Here is a 9,134-nt window from a genome sequence, read left to right on the forward strand (position 1 = left end):
TTTAAAAGGCTACATCAATTTAATCTGTCAAAAACATCTGCAAGAGCTGGTTTTACTGCGGTGTTTGAATACCTTCGCAAGGAAAATATACCTCACGCTAAAGCTTTTTAAAATGGTAGAAAAAAACATATAAGAAGAATCAGTGGTCAGGAGCTGAGATAACCTAATGTAAATGTAACGCTTTTAATCATAAACAGGCTCCTGGGTTCAGTTTGGGACTAGTGATAAGACTTACTGGCCCATTGTCAGAGTACGTGATCCAGTGATCCCTTTTAACCTTAAAATCTCGAAAGTATTTTAGCGGTTTAGTTCCAAACGATTTGGCTGCCCTCTCCTTTGCTCCCTCTCCAGTGACTTCAAGCCAGTGATTAGTTCAGCCATACAGGGCTTATTTCAATAACAAATGACAGATTTCTTGAAGAATGAAGCAGAGACTCCCTCTGACAGGGCCCGCACATCGCCTGGCCGGGGAAGGAAGGGTTGGTTGCAGCTCCCTGCGGGGATCTGCCCGGTTTGCCAGCCGGTAGAAGCTGTCCTGTCGGTTCAGCGGGCAGGAGGTGGTGGCCACCGGCTACCCAGCACGCAGCCCACCGCAGGGCTCCAGCACTCATTCCCCGTCCCGTAGGCGTAAGACACAAGATGCGATGAGGATATTGCAACAGCTTCAGCCGTGAGACGCAAGCAGGCTTCCCTGCGTCTCTAGTTGTGTTTTATTATTTTTCAAAAGCCAGCTTCCAAAAAGGATCTAATAATATTATTAGTCACAGCAGAGTTCTTGGTGTTTGTGGCATCTTCCACAATTATAAAACCTAGTAGAGTAGTAGACATCTGCCTGTTCCTTTAGCATTTAAACCTTCGCTATTAGAGCACCTGTTCTGTATTACTGAGTGCACAAGCGGTATTCTAACTTTTTATTACTGCTTTCATGGGTTTAGTCTATTATTTTCTAATTACCACATCTGTACCACCTGAGAGAGTTCCCAGGAGACTTTGTAGTTTTATAGAACTCATTTGTCGGGTAGGAATAATGTTCTGTGAGTTGTAATTTGATGGCCATCTTCTGGGTAATTTTAGAGACTATATGAACATGCAGGAGCTATCAGGTTGGCAGGTGCTTCCCTGGATTTTGGTTCTCATTTGTTTTCTGTAAAATTCTCCTGTGATCAGTAGAACTTAAGACGAATAAGTTAAAATGTCCAGCCTAGCTTTCTTGAATGTGCAGGAATGTGTTTCCCCATCTATGTAGTCCCTTTAATCTGGAATCGTAAAAAGACAGATCTAAGTCCTGTGTCTTGTGAAAGAGCATTCCCCCGGTGAAGGAGCTGAGCATGAGCCCTGGAATAGGGGCAATCCCATGGCAGGTCTTGAATGGGAAAGGCAGGCTGGGAGTCTGCAAGCAAACCAGTTTGGCATATGATAAACAGGGGGGTGAAGGGTCTGGCCCACAAGGCAGAACAGAATAAGCCACGCTTATATGATGCTACTTTCGGTGCAGTGAACTGGAAAGTTTGTTTGGATCCTTTCAGAGACACGTGATGAGACTTGCCCCTGGAATGTTATTATAAGACCCTGAAAAGATATGGGTAAGACTCTGCAAGCAGGCATAAAAAAGGGCAATATTTTATAATATGTACCACAACATCATTATTTATAAACAGCTATCCTTTTTCTTTTTGTGAATTAATTTGGAGATTAAATAAAGTACTACTGTAGTATTAGGGTTCGATTTCTACTTTTTGGTGCAAATTGCAAAAGACCCATAACTATGATGTTGCTGTCAAGGCTAGCATATGTTACATAGCTCATCTAATAAGGACTTATAAGGGCATAAGAAGAGGTGACGAATTTATTGCAGGATTTATGGAATCTACCTTGCTTCACAAGAGGAGAATATGTGTAATACATTATGTTGGATGTAAGTGTATTATGATACAATTGGAAAAGGAAATGTTGAAGCTGACTATCATGAGAATAAATTGCAGTAAGCTCTCAAATAATCTCCTCAGGGAAACTGTGGAACCTGAAACCGTTAAAATGAGACTGCACAAACATATAAGTGCCATTCTGCCCTGGTGTGCAAAAGCTCTAATTGGTCCTTTCTGTCATTCATTTATATGATTTATAGGGAGCTGTACAAATAAGAGGACTCACGTATAAAAAGCATACAAATATTAATTATGAAATATGCTTCTGTGAGCCTTCAAGTAGGAAAAGGAGTATTCAATATTTAACAGCTAAACTGAAGTGGTTTTCTCTAAAATAAATCAAATAAGTGCTCATAAAAAGCAAATATGTTGACCACAGAACTGAACTTTCTTTGAAAAAAAAAATTATTTTCTTGCCTAGGAAAAGTCCTTGCTTTGATTTTTATGATGGTCCTTGACCTTGATGGCCATTTGGTAGAATCAGCTGATACCTGTTCAAGCACAACTGAGGTACACCTCCACCCTTAAAACAACTTTTCTACAGTTTATTTCACATGTTCGGTAGAGGTTTTTTACCTGGTTGATTTTTTTTTTCCTTTCTAATTTTTTCCCTCGTGACTCTGATTTCAAATCTATTCAGTGTTTAAACCAGGAAAGGTTTTAAAAATGTTTGAATAAAAACGTATTCTGTGAAGATAAAAATCATCTGAGTTCATGTTGAATTACTAGCAGTAGTACAGATTTTTCAATGAAAATGTGCTCACATTTTTCTTCTGATTTGTGAGAAAGTGTGGAATCCATCCAACTTTCTTGAATCAGGAAAGGAATAACTGGAGTTAGTGGCAGGTCTGTGGGAAGAACAGCAGTTTCTTGTTTTGATAGTGCTGTATTGTCTTGGATGTATTGGCCTGAAGATGTATGAAAAAAAAAAAAGGATGAGACCTCCCTCATGCAGGAATTATTAGGAAACATATTTCAGGGATTTGAAGAAATAATTGTTCACTTAAAATGTACTTTTCACCTCAGGATTCCCAGTGTTGTAATTCACACCTGACCTTGGCTTCAGCAATTGTGAACGAACTCCTCAGCTCCCACCTGACGATGGTCTCCCAGTACTGGAGTAGGAGAAGGCACATGTGTTGGATGCCACAGAGTCTTTGCCAGGTGCCGAGCAGTCCACACGCGTTGCACAAACCCTGTCCCTGCACACCACTGGAAATGCTCAGCATTACGAGGGTGTGTGAGCTTCAGGAGCAGTGCGTGCTGACAAAAAGAAATTTGGGGCAGCTGGAGCCTTGCTCAGCTCTTTCAAAGGCTAATCCAAGGCTGTGGAACAAGTTGCTCTGGGATCTGAGGTCTGCCTCGGACTTGATCAAGAGTATCCCAATTCGTCTTGTGTATTTTATTTCTCCCTTCTTGTTCTTAGACTGAAACCCAGAAGAAAGAAGCCATAGTGCTTCTGGTAATATCTCACTGACCTTTAAATGTGTTGGTTCTTAGAGATGGTTCACATCTAGACTAAACCTCTCACAGTTCTTACTTGAAAAACCACAACCTTGTAAGTGGCCACACACACAAGGTGTATGAAGATGAAAATAGACCACAGATAAAGGGGACTACGTACAAATTTAAGTAGCAAATGTTTTCAGTGCTTTTTTATGCTTGTAGCCCTCTATGTCTGTGTTCATTTCCTTTTAATCTTCACACACCACCTTCCTCTTCTTTCTCTGAACTTCTTAGCTAAAAACACTTCATGTTTCTAGTCCCAACAGGAAAGAGCAATCCTAAGGATATTAAACGGTCTTTCCCTGACATAAGACAATCTTAGAAGGCAGGGAATTAAATCTTTGAATTCTTTTTTGTGACTTTTCAGGTACATCTGTGGTTTGCAAGTAGAATATGCACGCTCATCAAATACTACAGATGTACCTACGCTCGAAAGAAGCAATTTTTCTCTGCCCATATTTAAAGCCTGTGCCCAGGTCTACAGTAGCTAAAGCTCCATATGACTGTCATGGTAATTTCTGCAAGTTGGAATACTAACTACTGTGTCAACTTCGTTCATCTTCCAGATCACATTATATAAAGTAGGTAAAAACATCTTAAGCTATCAGCAGACTTCACACGTGTACCTTTGTGCAAATATTACAATATCTTCTGAAAATACCTTTTGAATTCCAAGACATTTGAACTTTTAGTTTGCACATGTTCTCTTCAGCCCGCTTCCTATGATTTCTCATTTCTAAGTTACCGCACGTATTTACAGATTAGGCAACATTTATTTAAAGAGCACTAAGTTAACATTATTCAGAAGATGAGTAAAGCGGCATCCAAAAGATTTATTTTGGGAAGCTTTGTGCATTATTCATATAACAAAATAATAATGGAGATTGCTGATAAGGTGGATCAAATTCATATAAATGAATTCACCAGAAGCAGCCTTCGTGAAGTTAATACCATGATCCCATCACATCTGATACCACTTTCCAATCACATGAAATGCTTCATTTAATTTTTCTGGAGTAGTAAAGTCTACTATTTAGTATGTTTTAAATATTTATTTACTATAAGCTAGGAACACTGGTTAAATACGCAAAACATAACATACAAACATTTTATGCTTTTGGAAGTGCAAATAGGATGAGCTGCCAAAAGATCCCTGGGCAAGAATGTCCAGATTCAATCTGTTGCCTTGGGAGGCAGATTATAGTGAGGCAAAATCACAGCCTGTAGTGAAAAAGAGACCATATGGGACTCACAGCGGTGCCAGTGGCTTTATGCCCGGCTCATCGCCCTGCCCATGCCAGCTCCCTGGTAGCTGCAGCCCTCAAATGGGACAGGGCAAGGCAGAAACAGGCAGCTGGATCTTTCATACCTGTATATCCCTCCCCACTGTGCTGGGGAAAGACAGAGATAAAGTGTGTGTGTGGGTGGGGAGAGCAGGGATGCACTCGCTGCTCTCCAAATACGGGTGGATGCACAGGTCTTCCCTGGGGTCAGTAAAATCCAGGGATTGTGTGAAAATAAAAAACATGGCTGTGCAACAGTAAGTGGTTTATTCCAATTGCATTTGGCTTCCACAAATAAGAACCCCAAAGGGCTGCACCTGTGTATCTGCCAGTCAGGATAACCCAGAGGCAGGACAGGACGCAGGGAGAGCAGACGGCATAGCCAGTAGAACAGAGTAAGACGATAAAGAACTGCCAAATACAGATACATTGCTTCAGGATGCGTCATCGACTGCGTCATCCAGTGGAATAACCCATCTAAATCTAAGCATATTAAGTTCTCCAGTGAGTTTATTAATGTGGGCTAACACCATCTGTTTGTGGACACAGGGCATTTTATCTCTCATTAACATGATACAGCAGTTAAATTTAGATAGGCTCTTGGATGAGCTGAGTATCACTTAGCAGTTTTTCATGCTATGAATGATTTCAAGGCACTGTGGAGTGGTCAGTTAATATGACTGATTGTACCTAGATTTTCTACAGCTTTTCTGAAATTCAAGATCATCTCGACAATAAAAAAGACAGTTCTTTGAACACAATATTTTGTGTTATTAACGTTTCAATGGAAATACTTTGCAGTAATCAGCCATGATGACAAACAATAAGGATGGCGAAACTGAATTCATTAATTTAATGTGAAAGTTTAGAACTCTGTCAATTAGTAATAATCACTTGAAATGATTCAGTTATAAAATGCATAGCCCTGTTCTATATTAATCTTGTACTCAAATGTTAACACTTTCACATTGGCTCTTGCCAAAAGGTAATTGATTTTTTTATGCCAGTTGTGTAAGGTGGAAAAGGATGGTACTAGGTATGCAATTATTAGTTCGCAGGATCTCCCTGCAGGTGACTCTTGCTTGATTTATAGTGTGCTATTGCTGGCTGGATCAGATTGTGTTCCCAAAGCTTTGACAAGAACGGATAGATCTCAGAAAATCTACTCAGCGACAGAGAAGAATTGTTGTACTGATGGTCAACTGAACAGCCCCTGTTAAACAAAATGCCTTACATGAGATTTAAGCTCATCTGTGTGGCTTCACACGACTCCACCCACAACCGCCAGTAATCACAGGTCAGCCAGCAGAGGATTTGCAAAGGGAGCCAGGAGGATTATTGCCCCTGCGTGTTGCTAGTGATACAGAGCTTCTCACATGCTGTACCCGGGAAACAGCGGTCGTTGCAGCTCTGCATGGTGGTTGTAGCCCCTCAGTGGAGCAGCCCTATCCGTATCCTGTAATTCATGTGCTCTAGTTCTCTGGCTCATATCGCATTGAGCCAGAGAGAAGGGAAGGGGTATTCAGAGATGATGAATTTTTTAAGAGGGCAAGGGGATCATCAGCCCAGAATTAGCTGATCCTCCCAACACAACGTTCAGGCTCCCACTCATGTCATAAGCATGCAATTACATGTCTCTCCTGTTTGGATTGAGCGTGTGTCTGCCCCGCCAGTCCTTTGCTTGCGGCATGAATAAGATTGCTACCAGAGTATCACATCCTCCCTTCATAAATGACACTAGCCTTTAGGTGAGGTTTCAGCCAGAAAACAAAAGAATATTCCACTGTCTGGAAAAAAAAAACAGTTGGTGAGAAATTTGGAATCTGATGCACTCTGTAGGATTCATAATTACATGCACTTAAGGAGATTTCTAGTGGCAGATGACTCTAAGCCTGCAGAAAACAATATCATAACAAGATGCAATGACTGCAAGTAGAAGTTAAAAGCATCCAGATTCAAATTAAGTTGGAGGAGAGGAGATTTGGGAAAGAGCGAGTGAAAAGAAAATAATCAAACATTCAAAGGCTTCCTTTCAGATGCTTACATCTCTACCACTAGACATTTTTAGTAAGGATTTGATGTCTGTCTTAATAGAAATAGAAATTAATGCAGAAGTTACTGTCTGAGATTTGGGGCAGAAGTTATGTATATCAATTTAGGTGGTCGTGGTCTTCTGCGCGAATGGCCATTGCTCCAGAAGTGGTGGACTTTACCTCTTTAGCTATGAAGTTAAACTAACGAACTGTGCAGAAGATCTACCAGCAGCCAGGGACTTGGGCAATGGTCGCACTCAGCATCAGAGAGAAACAGCAAATTGTGACAGGTAGCCAAGTTAAAATATATTTCAGGGCTCAACTGCCGTAAAAATCTCAAGTTCCGTATCAAGCATTGGTGAGGCTGCTGTTGTCACATGAAGTGTTTGTGAAGTCAGGGAACGACAATGACTTAAAAGGAGGTTTCTCAGAAAACAGGGGTTTTTTTTCAGATGAACTGCTGCTATGGTGTAAAGCATTGTTTTCTCCTCCTTTTTAACACTTTGTTGGGATTCTCCGGAAAGCATGGAAAAACTTTATTCCTGTAACTTTGCCTCTTTCATGCCATCGATTTGCTGCCTTTTGATGTCTGACATGATGAAGAGAATCGTCTGTACTGCTTTTCCGAAAATGAATCATGCCAGAATCCACAGCATATGAGGAACACCCTTTTAGCTTGTCCCTCTCCCTTGTGTTGAATGTCAAATTCCTAGTCATTGGCTTATGCTTCAACTTGCAAGAAATATAGCTTGGTAGCCTCCCAGTTCAGCCGAAGATTTGCAACTGCATCACGTTTATAATAAAAAACCCAATAATAACAATTTATATACTTTCATGCACACAGGTGCATACACCATACTTTCAGTTCTTGGTCTCATGTCGATTACCATATAGGAACTGGTTACATGTAGGTAATTTGTTGCCACATACGAAAACTGTAGTTTTATATCCCTCTGCAAAAGATACAGGTCAATTAACCCACAATGTCTTGTGTTCTTCTGTGACTCCCCCCAAATCTCTGTTACCCTGGCATGTTGCGCTTCTTCACTCGGGACTGCTGCTTAGTGCTCTTTTCTCACAGAAAAGAACCCAAAGAGGATCAACTTCATTGTATTTTGCAGTAAAGATGCATTGACAAACTGTACAATGGGCATTTGTTTTATTTGTATAATTTTTTAGCTAGTCTTTATATTCCACTACCTTTAATCATAAGTCATGGAGTGTGCAGCTTTTGGTTTCAAGCTTTTTTCTTTTGAGGCTGAATTTTTTTAGACACACAAATCTGTTGGTAGGATGGGTAGAATTGGATTTTTGTTGTGCCAAGTTCATTAATTTTCAAAATTCTTGATACTTCTTGGTGTATCTCCTTGTTCCTGTTTGATTTCCTGGCAGAGTGCTTACATATGGGTAGCCCAGACAGATTGCTAAATCACAACAGTTTTCACCCACCACCATTTCAGTTGGGGAAGGGTCATTCTGCAGCAATGAACGAAGGAGCTGAATTCTACATCTGCATGTGGAAACTCCTGAAAGGAGGAGATGCCAGAAAGCGCAGCAGCAGTGCATATCTGTCCTCCTTTGATGGATTTCAAGTAACTAGCAATTCCCATTAGCTGGCAGCAGTCACTGAAGAGGCTGCAAACCTATTTACATTGCCCTAGTAGTCATGGGGGAGGCTGCCTGGCCCTTCAGAGGGCCTTCAAGTTCAGAAAAGCATGATAAGCTTGTGCCATGTTTTCATCACAGACTTCTCAGACCAGGGTAAGTCCTGGTCTTACTGACCTGGTCTTAAGACAGTTACCTGTCTGGTGGAAGAGGACACGTCAGAGAGCCTCATGGCTTTGGAGGTAATGGAGTGAGCCCAAGGGCTTCTGCTGTGGAACTGAGACCAACACCATCTCAAATCCCCAGTGAAGAGAGGCTGAGCATAAGACCCCCACCGTTTGCTGCAGTGAAAGGAGTCTGGCTGCCATCTCTGCAGCCAGAAATAGACCATGGCAACAGCAGCTTCAACACCTCTTCTATTCTGTGGGACAGGAGAACGCAGCCTGACTGCTGCTGTGGGGGACATGGGCTTGAGAGGACATCAGGACCACTCTGACCACTGCTACCACCTATCCCTTCCTCTACGAGGTGCTCTATGAGGCGGCAATGAGGCATGGGGCAGGGGTAAAGACAGGCACAGGAGGAGATACTCAGTAGTGAGGGCCATAAATCTGGGAGAGGTGGGGTAGCTATTTTTATTTTGGGCATTATTCTGAGCACTTAGTGTCCATGATGCTTCCTTTTTTATTGTTTTACTGTTTTACTGGGCTCACAGGCGTGCAATCTGTAGCACAGAGTCAAGGCTTGATGTGGTAGGGCAAAGTAGGCTGCCCCCGTCAGTT

Source organism: Larus michahellis, chromosome 2 (assembly GCF_964199755.1).
Source record: "Larus michahellis chromosome 2, bLarMic1.1, whole genome shotgun sequence".
Lineage (NCBI taxonomy): Eukaryota > Metazoa > Chordata > Aves > Charadriiformes > Laridae > Larus > Larus michahellis.